The 16,545-nt window shown below is 46.5% G+C and overlaps 1 protein-coding gene across 1 annotated transcript in view; it reads left to right on the forward strand.

Moving 5' to 3' along the window:
* The first annotated feature begins 8,134 nt into the window (after nt 1–8,134).
* The window catches only part of LOC142564043 (acetylcholinesterase-like), a 30,082-nt gene continuing 21,671 nt past the window's right edge, over nt 8,135–16,545 (forward strand). Inside the window, exon 1 of the mRNA XM_075674860.1 lies at nt 8,135–8,285. The gene's annotated coding sequence lies outside the window, so the exon portion shown is untranslated. The remainder of the gene's footprint in view (nt 8,286–16,545) is intronic.

The following is a 16,545-nucleotide window of genomic DNA, read 5'->3' on the forward strand; positions in this document are numbered from 1 at the left end:
GCTGGATGGCGTTGCGGGACAGCGCTAGAGCAGCCAACGGGGGGTGACGGCGGCGTCGTCTGGGGAGAGTCAGACATGACGGGAGGCAGAGTCCGAGACCGGAGTTCCAGGGTGTAGATGTTCTTGAGTACCCAGCACCTCCACCAATTGTAATGGGTGCACTCAACAGTTCCGAGGGTAACGTCTCTTCGTAACCGAGGAGGCAGGTGACGCAGAGCAGGAACACCTGGTTGCCCGAACGGCTCACACTCTTGCCAAGCACTGGCGATCCGGCTGGCCCACTGGTTGCATAGCAGGCATGGAAGAGACGATCTGGCTGGCCTTGTTCTTGTGCTCTTCTTCTTCATTACAAAGAGAATAAAATTTCGTGAAATGTAAAGCATAAAACCAGTAGCTTTGCTAACACTTAGGGCAGGTTCCTTGTACTGGTTCCCAACAGTTCAATCCTAGGGAGGCGCGTGCGGTTAAATGTCTGCCTAAAGAAATTGGGGGAGAATTGCAGCATGGTTCCACATGATTTACACATTTTTAAATGCAGTCCCATAAAAAATATCAGGCTTGAGGCATTTAGATTATGGTAATTAGAGTAACTAGCTCTCATGATTCAAAACTGCAGCTACACGGTTAAATAAAATGAATATGGTATGCACACTTGAATGCAAGCTTTCAGGAAGCCATAGAGCGACCAATCTTAGGTTTGAAATGAATAAAGATAGCAATACATAGGTACGGCACAAGGGCATGCCGCATTGTATTTAGCAATCGAGTTGAGTGCTAACAACTACACTCATGCACGTCATCCCCCCCTCCAAAGAAAAGGATAAAAGAAACAGTGAAGTAACAAGTCTCCTACCAAAATCACTAGAAGAGGCGGCGAAGATCCCCAAGGCGGCTGTCTGGCGGATGTTGGGCTGGCTTCTTTGCCCGTACGGCGCTCAGAGCAGCGCAGGCAGGCCTGCCCTTAGTGCCACGGTGGCTCCACACCGCTGATCTTGGCGGGCGGTAGCTGCACTCACGTGCCAGGTCTGCTACCTGTTGTAGCAGCCTGTGCACGACCTCATAATCTTCCTCCGTCCCTGATCTTGTAAAGCAAACAGGCGCATTTAGAAAATTTGGCCGAAACGTGTTGGCTTAGGATATCGACAAGTAATAAACGCCTGGAACACTTACTTTCTCCTGTTTTTTATGTCCTCCCGCAATAACTGAGCCAGGAGGAGGTCCAGCCGTTCCCTCACGCTTCGGATGCTCCGAACAACATGGGTGAGGCCACATAGATTTTCAGTGATTTTCCCCCACATGGCGGCATCGTCGAAGGGGTATCGCACCAGTACTTCTTCTAATATAATAATGTCGTCGCTCGGCATGAATCGCCTGCGCAAACGAACGACGGGCGGGACAGCCATTTTGTAGTTCTTTCTTTTTTTTTGGCTTGTCTTGACTCGATTTATTTGTTCGTCGGTGTAGACGCGGTAATCTGGTCACCTTGGTCGGAGCGGACGGTACCGGGACCCGGCAATCCGGTAACGCAATACGGCATCCGGCGGAGCCATGCTCGTGCGCAGTTCGCACCCGGTAAAACGCCCCAACGCTAACGGGCCGGCTTTCCGGACAAGCTAAAGCTCCCTGATATAACGGTGCAGCACATGATTCTCGAGCTGAAACTGCCTCGGTTGGCGACGAAGCCGGGCATTAGGCTGGCGTGGTGTTCTGCATAGTCGTATAATTCGCTGGCAGTATGGGTCAGCATGTTAAAAGGCGAACTGAGTGTAGTGGTTTGAGGCCAGCCTATTGATAGGCGCTAGTGGTGACAAGATCAGTGAAGGCGTAGTGTCACGGCCCCATAGAGTGTAATGCAGGGATATACTCGTAAATGATAGCTGCAGGCGGCAGTGAGAGAGAGCGTCGGCATCTTGATGCTCCTCGCCGGACTTGTAGATCACATCAAAATCAAATTCTTGCAACCGGACCACCGGGTGCCCAAGGAACCAAGACAAATCCTTTAGCAATGTCAATGAGCACTGCGCGTGTAATCAGTAACTACGGTAATGTGGCCGGAATTTTCTCACAGCACAAGCTACAGCAAGACATGCCTGCTCTTTCATCGACATGTCTACTTGCATATGCAACAATTCTCTCTCGTGAAGTGTTGTCACGTTGCAGGAGGACGGCCCCGATAACGCGACCACAAGCAACGGTGTGCAAAAAGGTAGGCGCGCTTTAATCTAAATGGCAGAGAACAGGGTCGGATTAAGGCACGCTTGAGGGCTTGGAAAGCAGACTCACAGACTTCAGTTCAAGTGAAAGGAGCGCCTCAGGCCAATCGCTTGTTCAGTAGCGACGCTAATGCTTGCGAACTGCCGGATAAAGTGCCGCAAATAATACGTCAGGTCAAGGAAACTCTGCAAAGCTCTGGGCGAAGAAACAGAAGCACGACAGCAGTCTTGTCAGGGTCAGATGTCAGGGCCCTTGCTGAGAAGCTTGCCCAATACTGATTTTCTTGCTAGCAAAAAAACAAGCAATTTTTAGTGTTCAGCTGAAGAGCAACGTTTACAATGCAGCTCAAAACTTCGTCCAAACGCTGGAGGTGCTGGCGAAAAGACTTGAGAAATATTTAGCACCCTGGAGGGAGTCAAGGGCATTGGTGATTCATGGCATCAGGTATGCGTCTTTGCCCGTGATCTTATCGAGTGCTCTACGGACCACTACAGAAACCGTTATTTGTACGGGCAACACTGTACATATTGTAGTCGGTGGCTTGTCCGCCATTGTCAAAGGCAATTCGCACTGGACAGACAGTCAAAAAACCTACTAAAAGAACAGTCACGGAGTGATCCAGGCACTTCTGGTAGGTTAATATGGAAAGATCCAAGTTGTTTTACCTGCACGATTTGAAGAAAACGATTAACGTTTGCCGATGCTTCCAGTTGCCTGGACCGCTCCGTACTGACGAATTTCGCACTTGTTACGGCTGCTTTATAGCTGATGGGAAGGGGCGTCCACGATTTGACGATCACAGCGCCATTCCATGACGCAGGCGCAGTTGGTAGCTACCATGGTGGCAATATTGACTGGTGAACTTGTTTATCTTTTACGGGTGAGCGCTTTTCACCGTCTAACAAATGTTATCGCTCAGTGTAGGACGCATCTGCATGTATCGGAAGTTTTCTGGAATGATATCGATAGTTCTATCCGCAGACTGCTGTCGCCGAACCCTGCATAACGTGCTCGCTTGTATGCGCGACGCGAATGGCGCAAAGCTTTCTGGAAGACACGCGGGCACCAGCAATTACTCTTGAACGTTCGATGGCTCAAGTATAAAAACTGACGCGTTTCACCCGCTGATCAGGAGTGGTATAACATAAAGCTATTCCAAACTTTTCTATTCCATTTCTGCAATCGGCCTTTCGCGATTGGTCAAAATATTTTTTTTGTACCACCCCCACTTCGCCTGTCTCTCACGCGACGTCACGAAAACAGCGATAGCTCCCCATCTGATATAGCGTTGCACACTGATTATGCTTTATTTGACCGAACGAAAGAAAAATAGTCATTTCTGATTGAACACCTTTACAACATTAGCCCTCGTCTACTGATCAAGAGTTGTCGGGCTGCACCCACTTCATCTGCCTGTCACGCGACCTCACGAAACCACGAAAACTCACCGCGTCAAAGTGAGGCGTACGCGTTAGAGATGTAATATGCCGAACAAAACTGAATATTCATCTGAATAGCCACAGGGTGCCCCGTTCCGAAAGGAATGAAAGATGGCTGCCGCCAATCACTCAGACACTGCCTACTCGCACCTGCCGGAGAGCGTGGGTTTACTTGCGTATAATAAAGCTTTATGCGTGGCCGGGTAATGTTTTTGAGCACTTTCAGCACGTTTACGACCTCGTTCTACCAACGCTTCTTTGTTGAGGATCTGTTGTAGTGTCATTCTTAAGCTTCCGTTGCTTGCTGCCGTCATTTTCGACCAGCCACCGCAAGCTAAGTGAGGGAAAGCGGACCAATCGCAGACGCCAGCACCACCCTCTTCATCTGGTTATCCACATTCAGTGAGGTCGCTCGACCCCGTCGAACCCTTCTTCACTTGAGCATGCTCCTCGCCTCTTGTGAGCCAATTATATAAGAGAAGCCGCTCATTGCAAGCAATGTTATTCGTTTTTCAAGCAAACAAAGGTGACCTCCTATGAACGAGGGGGGCGTTTGATTGGTTTGTTCAGAATACCCTGCGCCCGATGCTTGCGTTGGTGGTTACGCAAATTTGACGTCATGAGATTGGAATAAAAACTATGGTAATAGAGTTAAGTTATACGGCCTTTTAAGGCGACAAGTTTTTGCGGTTTTGTGATGTCGCGTGACAGACAGGTGAAGTGGGCGCAGCCGGAAAACGTTTGCCCAATAACCAGGCGCTAATGGGCAAAAGCCGTCGAATCAGAAATAACTATTTTGCTTTGTTCAATCAAGTCATGCATAATCAGTGTGTACACGTCCTATGAGATGGGGAGCTATTGCGGTTTTCGCGACTTCGCGTGACAGACACGTGAAGCGGGGGTGGTCCAAAAAAGTTTTTCACCAATCACGGAGGGCTGATTACAGAATTAGAATAGAAAAGTTTGAAATAGTTTTACGTTATAGCGCCCCAGATCTACACACTGTGGGAATCGATTGTAAGCGAAACTTTGTCTGCTATTTGCGTCCATTATTGACTTCATGTGGCGGTGATATATTTACGGCGTATGGACAGCCGTGACGTGACGTGAAATGCTACCTCTTCTCGGCTTGTGTTTGTTGTTCTTGCTCTGCCCGACGCTTTATGCGAGGCTCCATCTCCTTGGCACTAAGTGAACGCTTTGGTGCCATTCTGGGTTGGAGCGTTGTAGCTCACAAAACTGCCTCATCTCTCTCTATCCCCTCGCTAACATCATCCCCACCTTCTCCCTCTACTGTCGTTGCTGTTGCGGGTGAGCTCGGCAGCTCTTGCACTGAATTTGTAGAGGGTCACGCCGAGTTGCGGTGTCCAGACGGCATTGTGCACATGCTACGCCGCGTAAACGCTGATGCGAGCTTTTCGAGTCGTCTTTCCTTGGCGCCACACGCCTGTCATGTACTAATGCCATAGCGTCAAGGGCCCCGTGTCGCAGAAAATCTGGTGTGAACACGGCGGGCGTTGCTTGGCGAATAATATTAACGCGACAGCGTTAAGGAGGTCGTGTCGCAGAAAAGCCGGTGTCGTCGGCGTCGGGGTCGGCGTGGGTGGCTTTGGCCGTGAGCGATAAATCCCGGGAGGCACTTCATGAATAAAATACTTGCAAGACGGGCGAGGTGGGAATCGAATGAGGGTCTCCGGAGTGTGAGACGGAGACGCTACCACTCAGCCACGAGTTCGATGCTTCAAAGCGTTACAAAAGCGCCTCTAGTGAATGCGGTGTTGCCTTAGAAACGAGCCGTAGAAAGTGATACTGTGGTGTATATCGGTAATTATGACCATGTAACTTACAGAAGTCGCAGTTACACGAGTAGGGAAGGGCGTTTCCGCAACTGCTACACAGAAGACCCCTTCCTCTCAATGTACGGCGCTGCCCCGACAGGTGGCGCGCCACGCGCGCATTTGGGCTGTGCGGGGACCGGTGCGAGGCGCGTCGCGGCCCGGACACCCTCTCCCCTGACGATGCTTCGCCATGCTCCCTCACGGGTTGCGTAATCAAGCGTCCTTCCTTTCTTTAGATCACTATCTATCTATCTCTCTGCCCGTGCCGATCACTACGTTTGGCTGGCGTACATCGCTTCCCCCTCCGAGACAACGAGTTCTTTGGTTCGTTCCGTTTGCTGAGGCGCACGTTTCGTTGCCGCGCCGAACGCTGCGTTGCTCGACGCTCACCGCGTGATAGGTGGGCGAAAAGTCCAATGCGGGGCGCCTCGTAAGTGATCGCTGCGCCGTAGCGCATTGTCTTACACCCCTTGGCGGGTCGACGGGAACGCTGTCGCGTTCCACTCTTGAAGGCGAAGCTTAAGCGTCCTCCAATTTTTTTCTGAACCACAACCGCGCAGGCCCTCCACGTGGCGCATACCTCTTACAGTATTTACATTATTCCTTGGAATTTTGAATGACAGCTCATAAACAAATGCCATGAAACAAAACCCCGTCAGCGCATGCGTTTAATGTTTTTGTCACATGGCCACGTCTCGGCCACGTCTCGACGCGGCCGGCGTTAGTGGCGCGCGTCCCAACTGCGTCCCTACATGGCCGGCGTTAACAGTGTGCAAGACGACGACGACGACGGCAGCGGCGGCGGAAAGTCGAAGGAGCAAAGAAAGCTTCAGTTTAAAATTTGGAGAATTCTGAAGCTTCGCCTTTAAAAGTGGAAAGCGATATCATTCAAAGATCCCGGACTGCTTCTCACGCTTCCGGGCAACTGCAGCTTAGGTAACCGTAATATTATGCAACAGCTCTTTTATTAATCCAGTCTGAAAAGATCTAACATAAAAGGTATATGGCGTCAGTGTCTTTTTCACATGACATTTGTTTGTGGGCAGTCATTCTTAAAATTTCGAGGCATAACATTGTAAAGAATGGAACACAAGGGAAAAGCAACTTTGGTGACAAAAAGAGTGATATGGTATGCGCGGTTCGATATGATTTTTACCGAAACGACGGTCGGCGCTGGTATATTAGGTCCAAAAACTGCTGAAAGTTCAAACGCCGAAGTCCCAACTTGGGTGCGACAAAAGATGAAAGTGGGGAAATGCACTGCCGTACGAACCCTGCTGAGCCCATGACGAAATAATTCTCACGTATAAGTTGAAGGCCCACAAACGACACTTCGAATGTTGTCAAGGTGGTGGCCGTCTGTGTGTACAGCGGGGGCCATAGAGCAATCGCGAATGCGGTGCTATGAATTAATATACAGTAAAGTGACACAATCGCAACTCAATAACTGTATCGTGAGCCAGCAAATACTGCAATGGCAAAGAGCTACGACAGTGAGACCGTATTAAGAGCGTTTTGGAGCAGATTTCTCGTTTGCGAGAAGAAACCTTATCCTCGACGTAACAAAAACAATTGGAACAATCTTGACAAGAAGAGTACACAAGAAAGAATTGCAACTCTTTTTTTAAAGCTTTCTTCGTTAAGGTAATAAAGAGCCAGTTTTTCGAACTTGTCAGTTGAACTGGATGCCTTGGATCTATGCTGGGTGTCCGCGTGTAATTGACAGTCCTAACTAAGCTCATCAATGAACAGGCCCTGGCCCTGTGCAGGCCCTAGAGCATGAGGCCTGGTTCAACCCGGGCCCGCCATTATTTACTTTATCAGGCCCGGGCTTGCGGAACTGCCCGGGCCCGTGCACTGCTCCATTAGAGGACACCGGATTAATTTGGACCATCGGGGCCAACGGATAGTCAAAGTACACGAGGGTTTGTTTTCTCTTCTTTTGCAATTTCGCCCCATCGAAACGCGATCGCAGCGGCAACGATCAAACGCCCGACCTCAAACTCAGCTGCAGAGCACCATAATCACTAGGCTACCACGTCGGTTTAACATTTAGAAGGGACATATTAAAAGTCATGAGCTAGTTAGTGATTTCTTGAAAATTTCGTGTTCCTTTCGGTGAAATTGTCACCTGCGCATTTTTTTTTACTGTGCATTACTTGTGCTTAACCTTTCTGAGCCTTTCTGAGCCAAGCTCCTCGTCCCATGGTGCGCTTTAGTCGTAGAGCTCGCTATCATCCGGAAGCAAGCTCAGTCTGCAGCGACAAACCGCAAAGTTTAGACGACGCTCCCTCCATGGCAGGGACGTCGCGTTAATGCGCGCCTGCGCAAATATATAGGAAGAAAACCAACGGTGCTGAATATCAGATTGTAGCGATGCGTTTCGAGCGCAGAGCCCTAAGACAGGTGCTAGAATGTCTCGACAAATCTGGCGCGGACCTTCGCCGCAGCGACTGCCATGGTCACTGCCGTATTCTTCCTTCTTTCGCGGGATTACCGCTTCGCGCTCACAAGGAAAATGCGGCGGATGGCTTCCGTCGAATTCGACCCTGACACGCATGCACGTATTAATGACGGCGTAGGGGAGAGAGCGCGCATTTCACTCTCCATTTTGACGACGCAACCATCGTAGCTCATTTTTCCCTCCTCTCACGAGCGGGCGTCAGAGTCTGCCCGGTCCGGCCAGGTAGAGCGAGAGCGGCGCGCCGGCTTGCTTGTCACGCGGCGCGACACCGCTTGTTTGACATCGTGAGGAGGAGCGCAAGCCGGTGGGCTGAACCAGAGGTTCGTCACGGTGAGTGTCGGCGTCGGTGCCCGCTCCAGCAGCGATTTCAGTTCTTCGCAGCCGGTAACAACGTGACCGCCTGGCGACTGTTCGCGCGTTGCTTTCGGCGAAACGTAGCAGTGCAAGCTCCCGTACTTCCTTCATCATGACCGTAACACTTCGTTTTTCGAAGCTGTTGTAATGTGCGTAGACCTTTCCATTGAGAAAGGTGGCTGATGAATATTTCGCGTCCATTGGCGGAGGCATTTCAGAAATGTAGACACTGGACGATAAAATCTTGTAAAAATCAAATAGAAAATTTAACAATGAACAGCATAGAGAGTAATTTATGACGACGCAGTTTTCGGGAAATGTTACCCTGCATTGCATTGCCCTCCACGCCTCGTCTCATTCCAACGATACATTCTCCTCTGCAGCTGGCCGCGAAGTCACGTTCGATTCCCGACAGCGCCAGCCCTATACTCAGGTGGTCAAAGATTACAGAGAGCTCTCCACAACGGCGTCACTCGCAAGCAACGGTTTGCTTGGGGAAGTTGAACCTGGCTTGTGATTCTAGTTCTCTCATGTAGGAAATCAGCGTCTAAAAGACGGCTAAATAAATGAATAAATAATACATATATATATATATATATATATATATATATATATATATATATATATATATATATATATATATGAACGTTTCACAGAACAGCAGCCGTATTCTGTAACGATTCGCTTTCCGAAGATTTCGATTTGGCGTTGCAGCCTCACATTTGGGCGGTCCGTTGACGTAATGAGAACCAGAGGAAGGACGGAGCGCAATCGGCGCGCAGTTTTTTTTTTCTGGAAATCAACGTCACAAACAAGCGAAATATTGCACATTAGCAACACTTAGTGAATAAAAAAATGATTTGTTGATGCTATTGATGAGGTTTGTGTTTTTCATTATGATACGTGTGTGACACTCTGGCGGAGAGTGGTTTAGCATATTTTGGTTAGTGTGTTTGACCCATTTGTGCCGCAAGGTGGGAGGACGTTTAAGTCGGTGTGCAGAAATAGCACTGGCGGTGCTTAAGCATAGCCCCAAATTCAAGGTGGCCCCTGTCTAAATTTAAGTAGGCCCACTCGCAAATATTAAGTTGACAGACCCCCAAAATTAGGTTTCGCCCACCCCCATATTTCAAGTTGGTGCATCCCCAAAGACCATTTCGCCCACGCCTACTATAAGCTTTCCCGTGTGTTTTCTATGAATCACTATGCATCCCTATGGATATTCTCTATGGTAATTTCTTTTTCCTTTAAATTTAACTTGTTCCTTGTGGCTTATAAAGCTACTAATAATCTACGTTTACACTATTATATATACCGATTAAACGTCTTGACTTCTTAATGTATGCATTTTTGTGCTGATGCACGGCGTTATACTTTTCTCACTGAACACTAACACAGGCGCCACAGCGATCAGCATCGCCGCCGTTTCACTCTGAACGCCGATCTCGCACGTGCACACTGCACGCGAAGGCTTTGCACACGGCACACTGCACCTTCGGGTCACACCGGAGCATGTCTCGCGCCGTTTCGTTTCGTACCACACGATGGATTCGGCTTCCGCATAATTGACGTGCGCGTGACGTCATCATAATATGCGTGAGCGCCCGGAGGAGATGGCGTCACCCATGCGGCAACCAGTTGCTGCTCGCAAAGCGAATTCTTGGAAAACCGAAGAGTTACAGAATACGGCTCCGGGGCTGTTCAACAACGCCACGCCGCCTTTCTTATATTCTAGTACATAGTGACCGCGTGAAGGACGAAGTGTGAAGTGTGTGTGTGAAGGACGAAGTACCATGAATGTCTTCAGCAACTGTCTTTGTGCACGCTCGTGTGAACACCCATAGATATTTTTTTTTTGTTTGCTTGCCGGTATCTCTAGTGATTTTTCTTGTTCATTTCTGCAGCAGTGACTGTGCAGATATTCTGGTCATGTTCACTTATTGGACGGTTGTATGTTGCTGGTATATAAATTGATTTGACTGTGTATAAGTATACCGGGCTACGCTCGAGGTAGGCGAAATTTCGTACTTTGGATAGTTCGCTTTTACGACTATGCTTTTTGTTTATACGCCATTTTGTTTTGTCGCCTGGGTACATAGGGGGCAATTAAGGTAGCCGGCCCTTTCGTGATCTATTTTCAATGGACCTAATCACTAAATCAGAAACCACAAGAAAACCACACGGGTGCCTGTAGGACAATGTAGGCAAAAAATTGTAGGCAATACGTTTCACTGAAATATGAAGGTATAAAAATTTAGATTTAGTCTTTTTAACATTGGACTTTTCTGGCCAGGCCAGTTCATTATTGTTGTGAAATGCATTGAAGAACGCAAAGCGCCGTTATGTATTATGTATGCCGCAAACGAAGCTTAGTACTTGTAAAATTTCAAGCATTGAGAGCTGTCATTGCTATTGTCGAGGTCTGTAACATTTACATTAAATAACCGGCGATCAGCAACTTTTTAAGACGTAATAAACGACTGACTAGGTAACCTGTGCCAATGAAGCGATTGCGCAGTGAGAGATAGTAGTGTAGGAAGAACTCAAGATGACTCGGGAATCCGTTAGCTTATTGTTTCTACCGTTACTAGTGACGGTTCACGATACTAAAATATCTAAGCTCGTCTGTAGGCATATATGCAAAAATGTTTTGCTTCCAATCGTAATGCGGAAGGTCAGAAATGTTGAAACTGGCACGCTCTCGCTCGTGATGAGGCACGTATGAGAGCAGATAATTGTCTTTGAAAAAATGGTATAATACATGCACATCTCTTATAATAATAATAATAATAATAATAATAATAATAATAATAATAATAATAATAATAATAATAATAATAATAATAATAATAATAATAATAATAATAATAATAATAATAATAATAATAATAATTTCAAGAGAAATCATCGAAGCAAAGGCTATCATTGGTCTGGGCCATGCATGCGTAAGCTCACCTTCATTATCATTATCCAGCAATAAAATGGCGTATCTCCGACTGCAGCCACAGGCTGTCTGAATATCTTGTCACTTGGTTACTATAGGTTTTGTTGCTTGGTTTCTTTGTCATCTCTTGATGTCACATGGTTTGCCGAGTGTATAAGTAGTCTCGTGTCACGAAATAAACCATCAGTTGGAAGTTAGCGCTCACTATGTTTTCCGGTCCCTTTGATTACCCCTACCTCCTTCCTTTTTTTGCTCTTTCTGAGCTGCACTACAAGCCTAAAACAGTCATGACATACCAACTCGCCCAAACTGCCACGCTTTTGTCCCCCTTGTCCTCTGCGGTGCTTAAATGATAAAATGCAATTGTTAGGACACCGCAGAGGTACACCACGTAAGGATTCCATACACGGGCTGAAACCTGTATACATGTAGGCTGTAACCTCTGGGCAGAGCCTTAATACCTTTCAGTTTTCAAAAACGATTAGAAATATCAACGCGACAACGTTTGTACCAAAAGCTGGCATTATTGGGCACAGAATTAATAGTGTACGATTCGATCTCTGCTGGTCACACCTCTGCTGTCCCGTGACGTCGCACTCCCTATTTAAGATTGCGCATGATTCTTGAATGTCGTTGGGCACGGGGTAATTTATATGCCCTCTCAGAGACAGGGTGATTATTTTCAAATTTTTCGGAATTTAAGAGCATCGCCTGTGGCAGATACTATTCGAGCTGTACTATTCGAGGAAGCAGACACCGAAAAATCCACGAGAAATCAAAACACATCTTTAACTAATGAACAATGATTCGCTAATTAACTTCCTAATTAATTACTTTACTGCACATATATTGCAATTTACGCGTTGTACCTGGTGAGTTCGCAAGACGGATGCACTTGAAATGATTTTGCATAATTACAAGAATTTGGAGGTATTATTTCCCAAAGTGTGGGACGAAATACAAGAACGTTCCAGCTAGTTCGGGGTTTCACTGCATAAAAGAGAGTTTTATTAAGAAAGTAAGCGGAACAATAGTGTATTTTTACGGCCAGTTTGATAGCGCATATCTCTAAACTCGTGTCATTGTGGAAATTCATTCCAGGTGGGTACGGCTTGCAAACTCACCGGCCGCAATTCGTAAATTGATATATGGGCCTTAAGGTAATTAATTAAGAAGTTCATTAGTGAAGTTTGAATTAGTTTAACGTGTTTTTCTATTTATCGTGCATGTAATGCCCGCCTCCATGAATAATCCAGCTTAAGGACTGGAATTATTTTATCTTGAACAGATGATATTTAAAATTTCCGTAAAAGTTAAAAATGGTCAGTCTGTTTGTCGCATGTTCTAGAGTTTACCCGTGCACCCGGAGCGCATCTATAGGACATTCATGGCGCATTGTAACAGCCCCCAGACGCAAGTAGCCGGCATGCGATTTCACGGCTGCCATCCGTGCGTATTTACTTTCGCCGCCGTCTAGTTGTAACTTGGTCTATAGGGCACGGGCTCGCCGAATAAATATGTTTCATAATATTCTGCGCTGGTATAGGCAGCTTTCACATTAGATCATCTACGTCATTTCGTTCTTTTCGCAGCTGCCACTCAGCTGCTAAAGATAAGCGAATTGGGAACAAGCTAAGAAAGCGGCCAGTGAGCGAGTTCAACCTATCGTAATAGAACGGAGAATCGGGCAAGTTGGTGTACACTTATCGTCGGAACAAAGTGTCAACGAAAGTACAACACACCCGAGCAGAGAAAAAGATCTGTAATACTGCCTGCTAAGATATATTTATGAAGAAAATGGTACGATGCCCCTTGATTGAAACGTCATGCTCGGCCCGCGTGAGAGCCGGCGCTTTTTGCGCCAACAGTGGACGCTGGTGCGTTGTTGTATAGGATGATAGGGACGGCCTTTGTGACTCGTCGTGAATGCCCTCATTTGGCCCCCTGGCCAATCACGCAGCTTTCATCGGAGACACGAAAATTGCCGGCCGCCATGCGAGCCGAAATAAAGATATAAAAGGTAACGATACCCCCCGGCTACGAAGAACGTTGAATAAGTTTCTTCGTATCCATATCCGTATAAAAGGAAAGTATTAGGTCGAGTCGGACGAAAATTTGTCGCGTCAGATAAGATGATGACGAATAGTCACGGTAACTGACCAAGTCAAGATGAAGAAACAGCAGTTTCGCAGCTAGTACGGGTTCCTTCGTCACACTAAGACAGAGAAGAGTCGTTAGTCGTTTCTACGCCAAAATGTGACGTGGCGAGTGAGAGCCGATAAAGATTAGGTTTATATCTTTATTCTTGATAGTGCCGGCCGTCGTCAAGGTTAATAAGCATCTCTGGGAAAGCATGGCTTAATGCTTCCAGTCGAGACACATTACAGCAACTCATCCCCTTCAGGCTGGGCACGAGGTTTTTCTAGCTTCTGATGGCGAGAGTGTTCTTATCTTCGCCGGAGCTCATGTTGAGAAGCGGGGAAGCGGCACGTGGACGCAGAAGCCGGTGCGGTACCGCTTCGCCACACATTGCATCAGAAGCCGATACATCCCATTCTTTTCCTTGGATATGATGGCCGCGTTATCCCAATCTACGTGGGGACGATTGTGACTATGGACGTACCCGGCAAGGGCGTTGAACACTTTCATTCTGTTGCAGGTGCTCCTTAATGTTTCGTGTTTTCAGAACCGCCTCGCCGATGCTGTTGCAATAAAGCTTCGACTGTGGGGCTCGTTGGTATGACATCGTTCTGCTTGCTGCGCTATACTGTTATACGAATAGCAAAAAAGAGACAGACACGCGTGTGCGCAGATGCACACATGTGTGTCTGTCCCCCTTTTTTTTTCAGTCGTATAACAGTATAGCGCAGCAAGCAGAACGAAAAATTGCTGTTGCAGGCAGGTGCAGTACAGCACACCATTGTAATCGTTGCACTCGAGCCGGTCTTTTACATTCACTTGTTGGTTGCTTCGTTCGCGGGATAGCACGTATGCGATTAGTAGATCGTATCTTAAACAGGCACGACTCTGTGCCTCGCTGACACGTCAGGTATACGTGCAGAATGTCATTGCGTCTTCAGAACGATTTCGCTATAGACAGTGGAGGACAGCAAACGCGGTGTTCAATACGAGTGACAATTTCTTAGGGCGCCCGTTTGCGCACAATTCGTGGCGAATTGTCTTCATTTCATTCTCCATTTCGCCGTCGTTCGAGCAGATGCGAGTGGCCCGTGTCGCGAGCGACGCGACAAGCGACTGCTTGTGTCACGCCGGGTGGCACGATCGAAAATTCAGATAACTGGCTGTATGAGTGCAGTCTTCCTTTGTCGAGGAAAGGAGAGCCCTGCCTCGATCAGTGTACGAGGACCTCCAGGAAGCAAAGGCTTTTGTCACACTCGCCTCCGGTTTTGAATTGTATAGCCGGGTCTACTGATTTGAAGCAGAAAGCGTGGGGCAACCTGCCTGGGCACAACGCAGCTGCCTTTGCGTACAATAAGGACGAAAATAGCTTGCGCAGGAACTTCTCCTTGACTTGATGAGTGACCGAAAATATTCATCAACAGAAAAATAATTTGCAACAGCTCGTCAAATGTCTTAAACGGTGTACTTCTGTGGACGTTATTTTCTTTCCATGCATGTTTTTTTTTTAGTTTCTTTCAGTCAGTCAGTCAGTCAGTCAGTCAGTCAGTCAGTCAGTCAGTCAGTCAGTCAGTTTTTATTTGCAGGAAAATCACATAATCCTGCGGGTGGCAGAGACTAAAGGCATGATTGCTTGACGCGGTCTCTGCCCCCGTAACAAAAGGAGCAGTCTACAGCAGTACAGCAGAGAGCTGGTAACAAAAGAGAAGCGGCGTTACAAATAGCACACGCATACAGCGTATACACCATACATACATCATACATCATATACAATATGGGTGTTCTTAAGCACTATGGACAGTTTATTTTTAAAGATAACATTGAAGATTCGCTCATATCACAAAAACACTTAAAAGGAAGTCAACAACTGAAACGGGAATTTACATTTATCATTGTAACTTAACAATTTCAACGGAAAACAAAATTGAGTGCAGTTCACGTTTGAGCGTTTTTCTGGGTAGGCAGAAATCCGAAATAGAAGCACAGTTATTTAACATGTCTATTACCTGATATTCCAGATCTTGTTTCCCATAATTTGTTCTGACTTTTTTATTTCTGCGTTTAGGGTTACGGATATCGTATTGCGCCAAGACAGGTGTGTAAATACTGTGGAGTTTCAGTTTATAAATTTGCTGTGCGAGTATCCATATATAGACTATATTTGCAGGTAAAACATCAAATCTAGGAAAAAGTGGTTGCGTCGGCAACAAACCAATAAGGCCGGTGTGATTCACAAAAATCCGGAGGACACGTTTTTGCAGCAGTCGTAGCCTATCGTAGTTCCCTTTTGTCGTTGACCCCCAGACCAGAATGCCATACAAAAGTTTAGAATAGAACACGGAGTAATATAGTGATTGCTTTAGCCAAAGAGGTAGAAGAGGAGCTATTTTTCTTATACATCCAACAGACGTCGCGAGTTTGGAGAGCAGATGATTGACCTGAGGGGTCCAAGACAACTCTTCACTCAACCATACCCCAAGGAACTTTTGCACACTTACTTGTTCGAAGTTATGGCCTCTGTACTGTAATTTAATCATTTTTTATGCTTATTGATTGGATTAAATATCATGTACTTTGTTTTTACTGCATTCAACTGAAGTTTGTTTTGTTGCAACCATGTGGATAAATCATTTAAATACAGATTGGCCGATTGTTCAATGTCATGCAGTGTTCTACCTGTAAAGAATAAACTAGTGTCATCTGCAAACATGGTTATTGTAGCTGTTCTTTGTAGTTCCGTAATGTCATTCACATAATAGAGGAAAAGTAACGGGCCTAACATCGAAGCTCGCGAGACACCTAGTTTAATGTCAAGCTGTTTTGAAGAACTTCAGTATATTTTAACAAACTGACGCAGAAACGATAAGTAGTTCTTGATAAGATCCAATGTGATACCACGAATTCCATAGCAATATAATTTTATAGCTAAGATTTCGTGGTCAACGGAATCAAAAGCTTTGAGCAGATCGAGAAATATTCGTAAGGTGAAGAGCTGATCTTCAAAATTTCTGATTATTTGCTGCTTGACGGCAAGAAGAGCGTCCTGAGTTGTCTTATTTTTCTGAAAACCATACTGTGAGGGTGATACTATATGATACTTGGTTAGATATTTTGACAGCCTGTTATTGATTGACAATTCGTAAATCTTTGAAA

This window comes from Dermacentor variabilis, chromosome 11 (genome assembly GCF_050947875.1).
Source record: "Dermacentor variabilis isolate Ectoservices chromosome 11, ASM5094787v1, whole genome shotgun sequence".
Classification (NCBI taxonomy): Eukaryota; Metazoa; Arthropoda; class Arachnida; order Ixodida; family Ixodidae; genus Dermacentor; species Dermacentor variabilis.